At 42.9% G+C, this 17,213-nt stretch overlaps 15 non-coding genes across 15 annotated transcripts; all 15 read right to left on the bottom strand.

The window, feature by feature from the left end:
- Positions 1 to 1,654: 1,654 nt before the first annotated feature.
- On the bottom strand, positions 1,655 to 1,737 carry TRNAL-AAG (transfer RNA leucine (anticodon AAG)). Its single transcript has one exon. It is a non-coding gene; the product is annotated as a tRNA-Leu (tRNA).
- A 189-nt stretch (positions 1,738 to 1,926) lies between these two features.
- On the bottom strand, positions 1,927 to 2,009 carry TRNAL-CAG (transfer RNA leucine (anticodon CAG)). Its single transcript has one exon. It is a non-coding gene; the product is annotated as a tRNA-Leu (tRNA).
- Positions 2,010 to 3,755: 1,746 nt separating this feature from the next.
- On the bottom strand, positions 3,756 to 3,838 carry TRNAL-AAG (transfer RNA leucine (anticodon AAG)). The gene has a single exon. It is a non-coding gene; the product is annotated as a tRNA-Leu (tRNA).
- Positions 3,839 to 4,027: 189 nt separating this feature from the next.
- TRNAL-CAG (transfer RNA leucine (anticodon CAG)) lies at positions 4,028 to 4,110 on the bottom strand. The gene has a single exon. It is a non-coding gene; the product is annotated as a tRNA-Leu (tRNA).
- A 1,741-nt stretch (positions 4,111 to 5,851) lies between these two features.
- TRNAL-AAG (transfer RNA leucine (anticodon AAG)) lies at positions 5,852 to 5,934 on the bottom strand. The gene has a single exon. It is a non-coding gene; the product is annotated as a tRNA-Leu (tRNA).
- Positions 5,935 to 6,125: 191 nt separating this feature from the next.
- TRNAL-CAG (transfer RNA leucine (anticodon CAG)) lies at positions 6,126 to 6,208 on the bottom strand. The gene has a single exon. It is a non-coding gene; the product is annotated as a tRNA-Leu (tRNA).
- A 1,746-nt stretch (positions 6,209 to 7,954) lies between these two features.
- On the bottom strand, positions 7,955 to 8,037 carry TRNAL-AAG (transfer RNA leucine (anticodon AAG)). The gene has a single exon. It is a non-coding gene; the product is annotated as a tRNA-Leu (tRNA).
- A 2,013-nt stretch (positions 8,038 to 10,050) lies between these two features.
- Positions 10,051 to 10,133, bottom strand: TRNAL-AAG (transfer RNA leucine (anticodon AAG)). Its single transcript has one exon. It is a non-coding gene; the product is annotated as a tRNA-Leu (tRNA).
- Positions 10,134 to 10,323: 190 nt separating this feature from the next.
- TRNAL-CAG (transfer RNA leucine (anticodon CAG)) lies at positions 10,324 to 10,406 on the bottom strand. Its single transcript has one exon. It is a non-coding gene; the product is annotated as a tRNA-Leu (tRNA).
- Positions 10,407 to 11,038: 632 nt separating this feature from the next.
- On the bottom strand, positions 11,039 to 11,121 carry TRNAL-UAG (transfer RNA leucine (anticodon UAG)). The gene has a single exon. It is a non-coding gene; the product is annotated as a tRNA-Leu (tRNA).
- A 1,026-nt stretch (positions 11,122 to 12,147) lies between these two features.
- TRNAL-AAG (transfer RNA leucine (anticodon AAG)) lies at positions 12,148 to 12,230 on the bottom strand. The gene has a single exon. It is a non-coding gene; the product is annotated as a tRNA-Leu (tRNA).
- A 189-nt stretch (positions 12,231 to 12,419) lies between these two features.
- TRNAL-CAG (transfer RNA leucine (anticodon CAG)) lies at positions 12,420 to 12,502 on the bottom strand. Its single transcript has one exon. It is a non-coding gene; the product is annotated as a tRNA-Leu (tRNA).
- Positions 12,503 to 14,243: 1,741 nt separating this feature from the next.
- Positions 14,244 to 14,326, bottom strand: TRNAL-AAG (transfer RNA leucine (anticodon AAG)). Its single transcript has one exon. It is a non-coding gene; the product is annotated as a tRNA-Leu (tRNA).
- A 189-nt stretch (positions 14,327 to 14,515) lies between these two features.
- On the bottom strand, positions 14,516 to 14,598 carry TRNAL-CAG (transfer RNA leucine (anticodon CAG)). Its single transcript has one exon. It is a non-coding gene; the product is annotated as a tRNA-Leu (tRNA).
- A 1,741-nt stretch (positions 14,599 to 16,339) lies between these two features.
- On the bottom strand, positions 16,340 to 16,422 carry TRNAL-AAG (transfer RNA leucine (anticodon AAG)). The gene has a single exon. It is a non-coding gene; the product is annotated as a tRNA-Leu (tRNA).
- Between the last annotated feature and the right edge of the window lie 791 nt (positions 16,423 to 17,213).

Genomic DNA, 17,213 nt, shown 5'->3' with positions numbered 1-17,213 from the left:
GCATTTCCAACAGATCTTTGAACAATCCATACAGAGCAGTACCTAAGAAGAACTCTTTAGACCTTTAAAGCGTACAAAGAGAAAGTGCTATTCTCCAGCCACTTGAACGGCCCAAAGCTGCTTTGAAATTGAGTCAACAGCCACATCTTGGCTGACTAAAGCAAATTCAACAAGGGAGCTCAATGTCACAACATAGGGTGGAATACGCAAATCTAAGCAGCCCCTGTTCACAGCCCTGAGGACATTGCTGTAAGTGTGCTGGAGTACAGCTGTCTACCAGGTGCTTGGCATTCTTCCAAATTTGCATGGCCTGTCTGGCCAGGGAATACAAGAGCATGACTCTTCTAGATGAGCTCTTACATGGGTCCTAAGCTCATTTGGTAATGATTGCACTTTATCAGCAAGACTTTGTACAACAGAAATATATGAGAAACCCAAGCTCTCTTGACTAGACGAGGACGGAATAACGTCCCAGGTGAAGACGAACAGATGCAACTTCCATCAGATGTTATCCTGATGAAGAAGATTATATCTCCAAAAGGCATTTCAGAAGTGGGATTCGTACCCACGCCTCCAGAGGAGACTGCAGCCTAGACACAGCGCCTTAGACCACTCGGCCATCCTGACAGCGAAGAGTCCTAAGAAATGTATAAAAGTCACTCAGAAATTTCTGCGTCCATGCAAGCTTGAAATAATTTCAACCTTCAAACACAAGGTGCAACTTTTTGCACAGGACAATAAACACAGAAGATCACATATGAAAGCATTTCATTTCACAGGTGTACTGTTTTTATGCTTTTAGAATAACTTATACCTCTCACCAGCTATTTAGGGTTCTGTATCCTACTCACAAAATTATCTTGCCTGCGACCTCTCTCTTTATACACAAACAACTACTGCTCAGGAAGTAGGAAGGCAGAAGGTGGGGCAGTTTATGCAAATTTATGCTGTCAATGTGCCTTGCAGATTCATGCAGAATTTCTAGATCCTTGTTGGAAACAAGAGAGCAGGCCTTGTTTCAGATCAACTGTCCCTAGCAAGGAACGTCTGAGCACATCCATTCTTTTGCTCTCTAGCCCCTGGCTTGGGACTCACCCTCACTGGCTGAGGAGTGAAGTTCTGCATACCAACGTTGCATAGAAGGTATGTTTGTGATTGGTTTGAGATGGGTGGGAGGTCAAGAGCAGGGAAAAGCAAGTCACCTTCACTTCTAGTCTCCTCTTCTATGCCTACCTGCCGTTCACTCACTCTGTCTTTGTTTCATTCTCTCCTTCCTCAACGCCCCATCTCACTCACTGGCTCTATCATTTGTGCTCTTTCCCCTTGCTCTTCATTTCAGAGTGGAAACATCTCTTGAATGGATCATTAGAAAATGAGGTTACATAAAATTAAAAATCTACTTATTGGAAACCAAAAATATCACAAGACTGAATGTAAGCCATTTCTTCAATAAAAGGGATTTTTTTAGGCACCCCCCAAAAAACACATAAAACACCACTAGTGCTAGAACAATATTATACGAGCTTGAAGACAGAATTGGGCAAATTCATTTGCAGTTGAAACTGAAGTTTGGTACTTATTCAGATATTATATGCACTGCCAATTTTTAGCTGAGATTTTGAAGGAACGCAGAGACAAAATGGACTTAAAGTTTTGTCAGAAGTGGGATTCGAACCCACGCCTCCAGGAGAGACTGCGGCCTTAACGCAGCGCCTTAGACCACTCAGCCATCCTGACCACATGTTGCTTGTTAATCTACATAGTGAGAAAGATAGTGTGAACAAAAAAAACACACATCTTAGGCCATGAGTGGCTATAGCAAGAAAAAAACTCACTGCACTTTTCCAAAAAGACAACCATATAAGCCCATGTGAGGGAAATGATCTGATTTTCTCCCTCAAGAAAAAAGAAGATTAAACACAGGTTTGTCAGAAGTGGGATTTGAACCCACGCCTCCAGAAGAGACTGCGACCTGAACGCAGCGCCTTAGACCACTCGGCCATCCTCACTTGCATTTGCAGCACCTTCCACAAGCCAGACAGCCATGCAAGTTTGGTACCGAAAAGGCATGCCCTCAATTTATTTATCCCGTTATAAGCATTTCCAACAGATCTTTGAACAATCCATACAGAGCAGTACCTATGAAGAACTCTTTAGACCTTTAAAGCGTACAAAGAGAAAGTGCTATTCACCAGCCACTTGAACGGCCCAAAGCTGCTTTGAAATTGAGTCAACAGCCACATCTTGGCTGACTAAAGCAAATTCAACAAGGGAGCTCAATGTCACAACATAGGGTGGAATACGCAAATCTAAGCAGCCCCTGATCACAGCCCTGAGGACATTGCTGTAAGTGTGCTGGAGTACAGCTGTCTACCAGGTGCTTGGCATTCTTCCAAATTTGCATGGCCTGTCTGGCCAGGGAATACAAGAGCATGACTCTTCTAGATGAGCTCTTACATGGGTCCTAAGCTCATTTGGTAATGATTGCACTTTATCAGCAAGACTTTGTACAACAGAAATATATGAGAAACCCAAGCTCTCTTGACTAGACGAGGACGGAATAACGTCCCAGGTGAAGACGAACAGATGCAACTTCCATCAGATGTTATCCTGATGAAGAAGATTATATCTCCAAAAGTCATTTCAGAAGTGGGATTCGAACCCACGCCTCCAGAGGAGACTGCAGCCTAGACACAGCGCCTTAGACCACTCGGCCATCCTGACAGTGAAGAGTCCTAAGAAATGTATAAAAGTCACTCAGAAATTTCTGCGTCCATGCAAGCTTGAAATAATTTCAACCTTCAAACACAAGGTGCAACTTTTTGCACAGGACAATAAACACAGAAGATCACATATGAAAGCATTTCATTTCACAGGTGTACTGTTTTTATGCTTTTAGAATAACTTATACCTCTCACCAGCTATTTAGGGTTCTGTATCCTACTCACAAAATTATCTTGCCTGCGACCTCTCTCTTTATACACAAACAACTACTGCTCAGGAAGTAGGAAGGCAGAAGGTGGGGCAGTTTATGCAAATTTATGCTGTCAATGTGCCTTGCAGATTCATGCAGAATTTCTAGATCCTTGTTGGAAACAAGAGAGCAGGCCTTGTTTCAGATCAACTGTCCCTAGCAAGGAACGTCTGAGCACATCCATTCTTTTGCTCTCTAGCCCCTGGCTTGGGACTCACCCTCACTGGCTGAGGAGTGTAGTTCTGCATACCAACGTTACATAGAAGGTATGTTTGTGATTGGTTTGAGATGGGTGGGAGGTCAAGAGCAGGGAAAAGCAAGTCACCTTCACTTCTAGTCTCCTCTCCTCTTCTATGCCTACCTGCCGTTCATTCACTCTGTCTTTGTTTCATTCTCTCCTTCCTCAACACCCCATCTCACTCACTGGCTCTATCATTTGTGCTCTTTCCCCTTGCTCTTCATTTCATAGTGGAAACATCTCTTGAATGGATCATTAGAAAATGAGGTTACATAAAATTAAAAATCTACTTATTGGAAACCAAAAATATCACAAGACTGAATGTAAGCCATTTCTTCAATAAAAGGGATTTTTTAGGCACCCCCCAAAAAACACATAAAACACCACTAGTGCTAGAAGAATATTATACGAGCTTGAATACAGAATTGGGCAAATTCATTTGCAGTTGAAACTGAAGTTTGGTACTTATTCAGATATTATATGCACTGCCAATTTTTTGCTGAGATTTTGAAAGAACGCAGAGACAAAATGGACTTAAAGTTTTGTCAGAAGTGGGATTCGAACCCACGCCTCCAGGAGAGACTGCGGCCTTAACGCAGCGCCTTAGACCACTCGGCCATCCTGACCACATGTTGCTTGTTAATCTACATAGTGAGAAAGATAGTGTGAACAAAAAAAACACACATCTTAGGCCATGAGTGGCTATAGCAAGAAAAAAACTCACTGCACTTTTCCAAAAAGACAACCATATAAGCCCATGTGAGGGAAATGATCTGATTTTCTCCCTCAAGAAAAAAGAAGAATAAACACAGGTTTGTCAGAAGTGGGATTTGAACCCACGCCTCCAGAAGAGACTGCGACCTGAACGCAGCGCCTTAGACCACTCGGCCATCCTGACTTGCATTTGCAGCACCTTCCACAAGCCAGACAGCCATGCATGTTTGGTACCGAAAAGGCATGCCCTCAATTTATTTATCCCGTTATAAGCATTTCCAACAGATCTTTGAACAATCCATACAGAGCAGTACCTAAGAAGAACTCTTTAGACCTTTAAAGCGTACAAAGAGAAAGTGCTATTCTCCAGCCACTTGAACGGCCCAAAGCTGCTTTGAAATTGAGTCAACAGCCACATCTTGGCTGACTAAAGCAAATTCAACAAGGGAGCTCAATGTCACAACATAGGGTGGAATACGCAAATCTAAGCAGCCCCTGATCACAGCCCTGAGCACATTGCTGTAAGTGTGCTGGAGTACAGCTGTCTACCAGGTGTTTGGCATTCTTCCAAATTTGCATGGCCTGTCTGGCCAGGGAATACAAGAGCATGACTCTTCTAGATGAGCTCTTACATGGGTCCTAAGCTCATTTGGTAAGGATTGCACTTTATCAGCAAGACTTTGTACAACAGAAATATATGAGAAACCCAAGCTCTCTTGACTAGACGAGGACGGAATAACGTCCCAGGTAAAGACGAACAGATGCAACTTCCATCAGATGTTATCCTGATGAAGAAGATTATATCTCCAAAAGTCATTTCAGAAGTAAGATTCGAACCCACGCCTCCAGAGGAGACTGCAGCCTAGACACAGCGCCTTAGACCACTCGGCCATCCTGACAGTGAAGAGTGCTAAGAAATGTATAAAAGTCACTCAGAAATTTCTGCGTCCATGCAAGCTTGAAATAATTTCAACCTTCAAACACAAGGTGCAACTTTTTGCACAGGACAATAAACACAGAAGATCACATATGAAAGCATTTCATTTCACAGGTGTACTGTTTTTATGCTTTTAGAATAACTTATACCTCTCACCAGCTATTTAGGGTTCTGTATCCTACTCACAAAATTATCTTGCCTGCGACCTCTCTCTTTACACACAAACAACTACTGCTCAGGAAGTAGGAAGGCAGAAGGTGGGGCAGTTTATGCAAATTTATGCTGTCAATGTGCCTTGCAGATTCATGCAGAATTTCTAGATCCTTGTTGGAAACAAGAGAGCAGGCCTTGTTTCAGATCAACTGTCCCTAGCAAGGAACGTCTGAGCACATCCATTCTTTTGCTCTCTAGCCCCTGGCTTGGGACTCACCCTCACTGGCTGAGGAGTGAAGTTCTGCATACCAACGTTGCATAGAAGGTATGTTTGTGATTGGTTTGAGATGGGTGGGAGGTCAAGAGCAGGGAAAAGCAAGTCACCTTCACTTCTAGTCTCCTCTTCTATGCCTACCTGCCGTTCACTCACTCTGTCTTTGTTTCATTCTCTCCTTCCTCAACGCCCCATCTCACTCACTGGCTCTATCATTTGTGCTCTTTCCCCTTGCTCTTCATTTCATAGTGGAAACATCTCTTGAATGGATCATTAGAAAATGAGGTTACATAAAATTAAAAATCTACTTATTGGAAACCAAAAATATCACAAGACTGAATGTAAGCCATTTCTTCAATAAAAGGGATTTTTTAGGCACCCCCCAAAAAACACATAAAACACCACTAGTGCTAGAACAATATTATACGAGCTTGAAGACAGAATTGGGCAAATTCATTTGCAGTTGAAACTGAAGTTTGGTACTTATTCAGATATTATATGCACTGCCAATTTTTAGCTGAGATTTTGAAGGAACGCAGAGACAAAATGGACTTAAAGTTTTGTCAGAAGTGGGATTCGAACCCACGACTCCAGGAGAGACTGTGGCCTTAACGCAGCGCCTTAGACCACTCGGCCATCCTGACCACATGTTGCTTGTTAATCTACATAGTGAGAAAGATAGTGTGAACAAAAAAAAAACACACATCTTAGGCCATGAGTGGCTATAGCAAGAAAAAAACTCACTGCACTTTTCCAAAAAGACAACCATATAAGCCCATGTGAGGGAAATGATCTGATTTCCTCCCTCAAGAAAAAAGAAGAATAAACACAGGTTTGTCAGAAGTGGGATTTGAACCCACGCCTCCAGAAGAGACTGCGACCTGAACACAGCGCCTTAGACCACTCGGCCATCCTGACTTGCATTTGCAGCACCTTCCACAAGCCAGACAGCCATGCAAGTTTGGTACCGAAAAGGCATGCCCTCAATTTATTTATCCCGTTATAAGCATTTCCAACAGATCTTTGAACAATCCATACAGAGCAGTACCTAAGAAGAACTCTTTAGACCTTTAAAGCGTACAAAGAGAAAGTGCTATTCTCCAGCCACTTGAACGGCCCAAAGCTGCTATGAAATTGAGTCAACAGCCACATCTTGGCTGACTAAAGCAAATTCAACAAGGGAGCTCAATGTCACAACATAGGGTGGAATACGCAAATCTAAGCAGCCCCTGATCACAGCCCTGAGGACATTGCTGTAAGTGTGCTGGAGTACAGCTGTCTACCAGGTGCTTGGCATTCTTCCAAATTTGCATGGCCTGTCTGGCCAGGGAATACAAGAGCATGACTCTTCTAGATGAGCTCTTACATGGGTCCTAAGCTCATTTGGTAATGATTGCACTTTATCAGCAAGACTTTGTACAACAGAAATATATGAGAAACCCAAGCTCTCTTGACTAGACGAGGACGGAATAACGTCCCAGGTGAAGACGAACAGATGCAACTTCCATCAGATGTTATCCTGATGAAGAAGATTATATCTCCAAAAGTCATTTCAGAAGTGGGATTCGAACCCACGCCTCCAGAGGAGACCGCAGCCTAGACACAGCGCCTTAGACCACTCGGCCATCCTGACAGTGAAGAGTCCTAAGAAATGTATAAAAGTCACTCAGAAATTTCTGCGTCCATGCAAGCTTGAAATAATTTCAACCTTCAAACACAAGGTGCAACTTTTTGCACAGGACAATAAACACAGAAGATCACATATGAAAGCATTTCATTTCACAGGTGTACTGTTTTTATGCTTTTAGAATAACTTATACCTCTCACCAGCTATTTAGGGTTCTGTATCCTACTCACAAAATTATCTTGCCTGCGACCTCTCTCTTTATACACAAACAACTACTGCTCAGGAAGTAGGAAGGCAGAAGGTGGGGCAGTTTATGCAAATATATGCTGTCAATGTGCCTTGCAGATTCATGCAGAATTTCTAGATCCTTGTTGGAAACAAGAGAGCAGGCCTTGTTTCAGATCAACTGTCCCTAGCAAGGAACGTCTGAGCACATCCATTCTTTTGCTCTTTAGCCCCTGGCTTGGGACTCACCCTCACTGGCTGAGGAGTGAAGTTCTGCATACCAACGTTGCATAGAAGGTATGTTTGTGATTGGTTTGAGATGGGTGGGAGGTCAAGAGGAGGGAAAAGCAAGTCACCTTCACTTCTAGTCTCCTCTCCTCTTCTATGCCTACCTGCCGTTCACTCACTCTGTCTTTGTTTCATTCTCTCCTTCCTCAACACCCCATCTCACTCACTGGCTCTATCATTTGTGCTCTTTCCCCTTGCTCTTCATTTCATAGTGGAAACATCTCTTGAATGGATCATTAGAAAATGAGGTTACATAAAATTAAAAATCTACTTATTGGAAACCAAAAATATCACAAGACTGAATGTAAGCCATTTCTTCAATAAAAGGGATTTTTTAGGCACCCCCCAAAAAACACATAAAACACCACTAGTGCTAGAAGAATATTATACGAGCTTGAAGACAGAATTGGGCAAATTCATTTGCAGTTGAAACTGAAGTTTGGTACTTATTCAGATATTATATGCACTGCCAATTTTTAGCTGAAATTTTGAAGAAACGCAGAGACAAAATGGACTTAAAGTTTTGTCAGAAGTGGGATTCGAACCCACGCCTCCAGGAGAGACTGCGGCCTTAACGCAGCGCCTTAGACCAGTCGGCCATCCTGACCACATGTTGCTTGTTAATCTACATAGTGAGAAAGATAGTGTGAACAAAAAAAACACACATCTTAGGCCATGAGTGGCTATAGCAAGAAAAAAACTCACTGCACTTTTCCAAAAAGACAACCATATAAGCCCATGTGAGGGAAATGATCTGATTTTCTCCCTCAAGAAAAAAGAAGAATAAACACAGGTTTGTCAGAAGTGGGATTTGACCCCACGCCTCCAGAAGAAACTGCGACCTGAACACAGCGCCTTAGACCACTCGGCCATCCTGACTTGCATTAGCAGCACCTTCCACAAGCCAGACAGCCATGCAAGTTTGGTACCGAAAAGGCATGCCCTCAATTTATTTATCCCGTTATAAGCATTTCCAACAGATCTTTGAACAATCCATACAGAGCAGTACCTAAGAAGAACTCTTTAGACCTTTAAAGCGTACAAAGAGAAAGTGCTATTCTCCAGCCACTTGAACGGCCCAAAGCTGCTTTGAAATTGAGTCAACAGCCACATCTTGGCTGACTAAAGCAAATTCAACAAGGGACCTCAATGTCACAACATAGGGTGGAATACGCAAATCTAAGCAGCCCCTGTTCACAGCCCTGAGGACATTGCTGTAAGTGTGCTGGAGTACAGCTGTCTACCAGGTGCTTGGCATTCTTCCAAATTTGCATGGCCTGTCTGGCCAGGGAATACAAGAGCATGACTCTTCTAGATGAGCTCTTACATGGGTCCTAAGCTCATTTGGTAATGATTGCACTTTATCAGCAAGACTTTGTACAACAGAAATATATGAGAAACCCAAGCTCTCTTGACTAGACGAGGACGGAATAACGTCCCAGGTGAAGACGAACAGATGCAACTTCCATCAGATGTTATCCTGATGAAGAAGATTATATCTCCAAAAGGCATTTCAGAAGTGGGATTCGAACCCACGCCTCCAGAGGAGACTGCAGCCTAGACACAGCGCCTTAGACCACTCGGCCATCCTGACGGCGAAGAGTCCTAAGAAATGTATAAAAGTCACTCAGAAATTTCTGCGTCCATGCAAGCTTGAAAAAATTTCAACCTTCAAACACAAGGTGCAACTTTTTGCACAGGACAATAAACACAGAAGATCACATATGAAAGCATTTCATTTCACAGGTGTACTGTTTTTATGCTTTTAGAATAACTTATACCTCTCACCAGCTATTTAGGGTTCTGTATCCTACTCACAAAATTATCTTGCCTGCGACCTCTCTCTTTATACACAAACAACTACTGCTCAGGAAGTAGGAAGGCAGAAGGTGGGGCAGTTTATGCAAATTTATGCTGTCAATGTGCCTTGCAGATTCATGCAGAATTTCTAGATCCTTGTTGGAAACAAGAGAGCAGGCCTTGTTTCAGATCAACTGTCCCTAGCAAGGAACGTCTGAGCACATCCATTCTTTTGCTCTCTAGCCCCTGGCTTGGGACTCACCCTCACTGGCTGAGGAGTGAAGTTCTGCATACCAACGTTGCATAGAAGGTATGTTTGTGATTGGTTTGAGATGGGTGGGAGGTCAAGAGCAGGGAAAAGCAAGTCACCTTCACTTCTAGTCTCCTCTTCTATGCCTACCTGCCGTTCACTCACTCTGTCTTTGTTTCATTCTCTCCTTCCTCAACACCCCATCTCACTCACTGGCTCTATCATTTGTGCTCTTTCCCCTTGCTCTTCATTTCATAGTGGAAACATCTCTTGAATGGATCATTAGAAAATGAGGTTACATAAAATTAAAAATCTACTTATTGGAAACCAAAAATATCACAAGACTGAATGTAAGCCATTTCTTCAATAAAAGGGATTTTTTAGGCACCCCCCAAAAAACACATAAAACACCACTAGTGCTAGAAGAATATTATACGAGCTTGAAGACAGAATTGGGCAAATTCATTTGCAGTTGAAACTGAAGTTTGGTACTTATTCAGATATTATATGCACTGCCAATTTTTAGCTGAGATTCTGAAGGAATGCAGAGACAAAATGGACTTAAAGTTTTGTCAGAAGTGGGATTCGAACCCACGCCTCCAGGAGAGACTGCGGCCTTAACGCAGCGCCTTAGACCACTCGGCCATCCTGACCACATGTTGCTTGTTAATCTACATAGTGAGAAAGATAGTGTGAACAAAAAAAACACACATCTTAGGCCATGAGTGGCTATAGCAAGAAAAAAACTCACTGCACTTTTCCAAAAAAGACAACCATATAAGCCCATGTGAGGGAAATGATCTGATTTTCTCCCTCAAGAAAAAAGAAGAATAAACACAGGTTTGTCAGAAGTGGGATTTGAACCCACGCCTCCAGAAGAGACTGCGACCTGAACGCAGCGCCTTAGACCACTCGGCCATCCTGACTTGCATTTGCAGCACCTTCCACAAGCCAGACAGCCATGCAAGTTTGGTACCGAAAAGGCATGCCCTCAATTTATTTATCCCGTTATAAGCATTTCCAACAGATCTTTGAACAATCCATACAGAGCAGTACCTAAGAAGAACTCTTTAGACCTTTAAAGCGTACAAAGAGAAAGTGCTATTCTCCAGCCACTTGAACGGCCCAAAGCTGCTTTGAAATTGAGTCAACAGCCACATCTTGGCTGACTAAAGCAAATTCAACAAGGGAGCTCAATGTCACAACATAGGGTGGAATACGCAAATCTAAGCAGCCCCTGTTCACAGCCCTGAGGACATTGCTGTAAGTGTGCTGGAGTACAGCTGTCTACCAGGTGCTTGGCATTCTTCCAAATTTGCATGGCCTGTCTGGCCAGGGAATACAAGAGCATGACTCTTCTAGATGAGCTCTTACATGGGTCCTAAGCTCATTTGGTAATGATTGCACTTTATCAGCAAGACTTTGTACAAAAGAAATATATGAGAAACCCAAGCTCTCTTGACTAGACGAGGACGGAATAACGTCCCAGGTGAAGACGAACAGATGCAACTTCCATCAGATGTTATCCTGATGAAGAAGATTATATCTCCAAACGGCATTTCAGAAGTGGGATTCGAACCCACGCCTCCAGAGGAGACTGCAGCCTAAACACAGCGCCTTAGACCACTCGGCCATCCTGACAGTGAAGAGTCCTAAGAAATGTATAAAAGTCACTCAGAAATTTTTGCGTCCATGCAAGCTTGAAATAATTTCAACCTTCAAACACAAGGTGCAACTTTTTGCACAGGACAATAAACACAGAAGATCACGTATGAAAGCATTTCATTTCACAGGTGTACTGTTTTTATGCTTTTAGAATAACTTATACCTCTCACCAGCTATTTAGGGTTCTGTATCCTACTCGCAAAATTACCTTGCCTGCGACCTTTCTCTCTATACACAAACAACTACTGCTCAGGAAGTAGGAAGGCAGAAGGTGGGGCAGTTTATGCAAATTCATGCTGTCAATGTGACTTGCACATTCATGCAGAATTTCTAGATCCTTGCTGGAAACAAGAGAGCAGGCCTTGTTTGAAATCAACTGTCCCTAGCAAGGAACGTCTGAGCACATCCATTCTTTTGCTCTCTAGCCCCTGGCTTGGGACTCACCCTCACTGGCTGAGGAGTGAAGTTCTGCATACCAATGTTGCATAGAAGGTATGTTTGTGATTGGTTTGAGATGGGTGGGAGGTCAAGAGCAGGGAAAGGCAAGTCACTTTCACTTCTTGTCTCCTCTTCTATGCCTACCTGCCGTTCACTCACTCTGTCTTTGTTTCCTTCTCTCCTTCCTCAACACCCCATCTCACTCACTGGCTCTATCATTTGTGCTCTTTCCCCTTGCTCTTCATTTCATAGTGGAAACATCTCTTGAATGGATCATTAGAAAATGAGGTTACATAAAATTAAAAATCTACTTATTGGAAACCAAAAATATCACAAGACTGAATGTAAGCCATTTCTTCAATAAAAGGGATTTTTTAGGCACCCCCCAAAAAACAGATAAAACATCACTAGTGCTAGAAGAATATTATACGAGCTTGAAGACAGAATTGGGCAAATTCATTTGCAGTTGAAACTGAAGTTTGGTACTTATTCAGATATTATATGCACTGCCAATTTTTAGCTGAGATTTTGAAGGAACGCAGAGACAAAATGGACTTAAAGTTTTGTCAGAAGTGGGATTCGAACCCACGCCTCCAGGAGAGACTGCAGCCTTAACGCAACGCCTTAGACCACTCGGCCATCCTGACCACATGTTGCTTGTTAATCTACATAGTGAGAAAGATAGTGTGAACAAAAAAAACACACATCTTAGGCCATGAGTGGCTATAGCAAGAAAAAAACTCACTGCACTTTTCCAAAAAGACAACCATATAAGCCCATGTGAGGGAAATGATCTGATTTTCTCCCTCAAGAAAAAAGAAGAATAAACACAGGTTTGTCAGAAGTGGGATTTGAACCCACGTCTCCAGAAGAGACTGCGACCTGAACACAGCGCCTTAGACCACTCGGCCATCCTGACTTGCATTTGCAGCACCTTCCACAAGCCAGACAGCCAGGCAAGTTTGGTACCGAAAAGGCATGCCCTCAATTTATTTATCCCGTTATAAGCATTTCCAACAGATCTTTGAACAATCCATACAGAGCAGTACCTAAGAAGAACTCTTTAGACCTTTAAAGCGTACAAAGAGAAAGTGCTATTCTCCAGCCACTTGAACGGCCCAAAGCTGCTTTGAAATTGAGTCAACAGCCACATCTTGGCTGACTAAAGCAAATTCAACAAGGGAGCTCAATGTCACAACATAGGGTGGAATACGCAAATCTAAGCAGCCCCTGTTCACAGCCCTGAGGACATTGCTGTAAGTGTGCTGGAGTACAGCTGTCTACCAGGTGCTTGGCATTCTTCCAAATTTGCATGGCCTATCTGGCCAGGGAATACAAGAGCATGACTCTTCTAGATGAGCTCTTACATGGGTCCTAAGCTCATTTGGTAATGATTGCACTTTATCAGCAAGACTTTGTACAACAGAAATATATGAGAAACCCAAGCTCTCTTGACTAGACGAGGACGGAATAACGTCCCAGGTGAAGACGAACAGATGCAACTTCCATCAGATGTTATCCTGATGAAGAAGATTATATCTCCAAAAGGCATTTCAGAAATGGGATTCGAACCCACGCCTCCAGAGGAGACTGCAGCCTAGACACAGCGCCTTAGACCACTCGGCCATCCTGACAGCGAAGAGTCCTAAGAAATGTATAAAAGTCACTCAGAAATTTCTGCGTCCATGCAAGCTTGAAATAATTTCAACCTTCAAACACAAGGTGCAACTTTTTGCACAGGACAATAAACACAGAAGATCACATATGAAAGCATTTCATTTCACAGGTGTACAGTTTTTATGCTTTTAGAATAACTTATACCTCTCACCAGCTATTTAGGGTTCTGTATCCTACTCACAAAATTATCTTGCCTGCGACCTCTCTCTTTATACACAAACAACTACTGCTCAGGAAGTAGGAAGGCAGAAGGTGGGGCAGTTTATGCAAATTTATGCTGTGAATGTGCCTTGCAGATTCATGCAGAATTTCTAGATCCTTGTTGGAAACAAGAGAGCAGGCCTTGTTTCAGATCAACTGTCCCTAGCAAGGAACGTCTGAGCACATCCATTCTTTTGCTCTCTAGCCCCTGGCTTGGGACTCACCCTCACTGGCTGAGGAGTGAAGTTCTGCATACCAACGTTGCATAGAAGGTATGTTTGTGATTGGTTTGAGATGGGTGGGAGGTCAAGAGCAGGGAAAAGCAAGTCACCTTCACTTCTAGTCTCCTCTTCTATGCCTACCTGCCGTTCACTCACTCTGTCTTTGTTTCATTCTCTCCTTCCTCAACGCCCCATCTCACTCACTGGCTCTATCATTTGTGCTCTTTCCCCTTGCTCTTCATTTCATAGTGGAAACATCTCTTGAATGGATCATTAGAAAATGAGGTTACATAAAATTAAAAATCTACTTATTGGAAACCAAAAATATCACAAGACTGAATGTAAGCCATTTCTTCAATAAAAGGGATTTTTTAGGCACCCCCCAAAAAACACATAAAACACCACTAGTGCTAGAACAATATTATACGAGCTTGAAGACAGAATTGGGCAAATTCATTTGCAGTTGAAACTGAAGTTTGGTACTTATTCAGATATTATATGCACTGCCAATTTTTAGCTGAGATTTTGAAGGAACGCAGAGACAAAATGGACTTAAAGTTTTGTCAGAAGTGGGATTCGAACCCACGCCTCCAGGAGAGACTACGGCCTTAACGCAACGCCTTAGACCACTCGGCCATCCTGACCACATGTTGCTTGTTAATCTACATAGTGAAAAAGATAGTGTGAACAAAAAAAACACACATCTTAGGCCATGAGTGGCTATAGCAAGAAAAAAACTCACTGCACTTTTCCAAAAAGACAACCATATAAGCCCATGTGAGGGAAATGATCTGATTTTCTCCCTCAAGAAAAAAGAAGAATAAACACAGGTTTGTCAGAAGTGGGATTTGAACCCACGTCTCCAGAAGAGACTGCGACCTGAACACAGCGCCTTAGACCACTCGGCCATCCTGACTTGCATTTGCAGCACCTTCCACAAGCCAGACAGCCAGGCAAGTTTGGTACCGAAAAGGCATGCCCTCAATTTATTTATCCCGTTATAAGCATTTCCAACAGATCTTTGAACAATCCATACAGAGCAGTACCTAAGAAGAACTCTTTAGACCTTTAAAGCGTACAAAGAGAAAGTGCTATTCTCCAGCCACTTGAACGGCCCAAAGCTGCTTTGAAATTGAGTCAACAGCCACATCTTGGCTGACTAAAGCAAATTCAACAAGGGAGCTCAATGTCACAACATAGGGTGGAATACGCAAATCTAAGCAGCCCCTGTTCACAGCCCTGAGGACATTGCTGTAAGTGTGCTGGAGTACAGCTGTCTACCAGGTGCCTGGCATTCTTCCAAATTTGCATGGCCTATCTGGCCAGGGAATACAAGAGCATGACTCTTCTAGATGAGCTCTTACATGGGTCCTAAGCTCATTTGGTAATGATTGCACTTTATCAGCAAGACTTTGTACAACAGAAATATATGAGAAACCCAAGCTCTCTTGACTAGACGAGGACGGAATAACGTCCCAGGTGAAGACGAACAGATGCAACTTCCATCAGATGTTATCCTGATGAAGAAGATTATATCTCCAAAAGGCATTTCAGAAATGGGATTCGAACCCACGCCTCCAGAGGAGACTGCAGCCTAGACACAGCGCCTTAGACCACTCGGCCATCCTGACAGCGAAGAGTCCTAAGAAATGTATAAAAGTCACTCAGAAATTTCTGCGTCCATGCAAGCTTGAAATAATTTCAACCTTCAAACACAAGGTGCAACTTTTTGCACAGGACAATAAACACAGAAGATCACATATGAAAGCATTTCATTTCACAGGTGTACTGTTTTTATGCTTTTAGAATAACTTATACCTCTCACCAGCTATTTAGGGTTCTGTATCCTACTCACAAAATTATCTTGCCTGCGACCTCTCTCTTTATACACAAACAACTACTGCTCAGGAAGTAGGAAGGCAGAAGGTGGGGCAGTTTATGCAAATTTATGCTGTCAATGTGCCTTGCAGATTCATGCAGAATTTCTAGATCCTTGTTGGAAACAAGAGAGCAGGCCTTGTTTCAGATCAACTGTCCCTAGCAAGGAACGTCTGAGCACATCCATTCTTTTGCTCTCTAGCCCCTGGCTTGGGACTCACCCTCACTGGCTGAGGAGTGAAGTTCTGCATACCAATGTTGCATAGAAGGTATGTTTGTGATTGGTTTGAGATGGGTGGGAGGTCAAGAGCAGGGAAAAGCAAGTCACCTTCACTTCTAGTCTCCTCTTCTATGCCTACCTGCCGTTCACTCACTCTGTCTTTGTTTCATTCTCTCCTTCCTCAACACCCCATCTCACTCACTGGCTCTATCATTTGTGCTCTTTCCCCTTGCTCTTCATTTTATAGTGGAAACATCTCTTGAATGGATCATTAGAAAATTAGGTTACATAAAATTAAAAATCTACTTATTGGAAACCAAAAATATCACAAGACTGAATGTAAGCCATTTCTTCAATAAAAGGGATTTTTTAGGCACCCCCCAAAAAACACATAAAACACCACTAGTGCTAGAAGAATATTATAAGAGCTTGAAGACAGAATTGGGCAAATTCATTTGCAGTTGAAACTGAAGTTTGGTACTTATTCAGATATTATATGCACTGCCAATTTTTAGCTGAGATTCTGAAGGAACGCAGAGACAAAATGGACTTAAAGTTTTGTCAGAAGTGGGATTCGAACCCACGCCTCCAGGAGAGACTGCGGCCTTAACGCAGCACCTTAGACCACTCGGCCATCCTGACCACATGTTGCTTGTCCATCTACATAGTGAGAAAGATAGTGTGAACAAAAAAAACACACATCTTAGGCCATTTGTGGCTATAGCAAGAAAAAAACTCACTGCACTTTTCTAAAAATACAACCATATAAGCCCATGTGAGGGAAATGATCTGATTTTCTCCCTCAAGAAAAAAGAAGATTAAACACAGGTTTGTCAGAAGTGGGATTTGAACCCACGCCTCCAGAAGAGACTGCGACCTGAACGCAGCGCCTTAGAACGCTCGGCCATCCTGACTTGCATTTGCAGCACCTTCCACACGCCAGACAGCCATGCAAGTTTGGTACCGAAAAGGCATGCCCTCAATTTATTTATCCCATTATAAGCATTTCCAACAGATCTTTGAACAATCCATACAGAGCAGTACCTATGAAGAACTCTTTAGACCTTTAAAGCGTACAAAGAGAAAGTGCTATTCACCAGCCACTTGAACGGCCCAAAGCTGCTTTGAAATTGAGTCAACAGCCACATCTTGGCTGACTAAAGCAAATTCAACAAGGGAGCTCAATGTCACAACATAGGGTGGAATACGCAAATCTAAGCAGCCCCTGATCACAGCCCTGAGGACATTGCTGTAAGTGTGCTGGAGTACAGCTGTCTACCAGGTGCTTGGCATTCTTCCAAATTTGCATGGCCTGTCTGGCCAGGGAATACAAGAGCATTACTCTTCTAGATGAGCTCTTACATGGGTCCTAAGCTCATTTGGTAAGGATTGCACTTTATCAGCAAGACTTTGTACAACAGAAATATATGAGA

The sequence above is a fragment of the Lissotriton helveticus genome, chromosome 8, assembly GCF_964261635.1.
Source record: "Lissotriton helveticus chromosome 8, aLisHel1.1, whole genome shotgun sequence".
In the NCBI taxonomy this organism is placed as follows: Eukaryota; Metazoa; Chordata; class Amphibia; order Caudata; family Salamandridae; genus Lissotriton; species Lissotriton helveticus.
The sequence above is the reverse complement of the archived record's forward strand: the minus strand, read 5'-3'. Positions and strand labels throughout refer to the sequence as shown.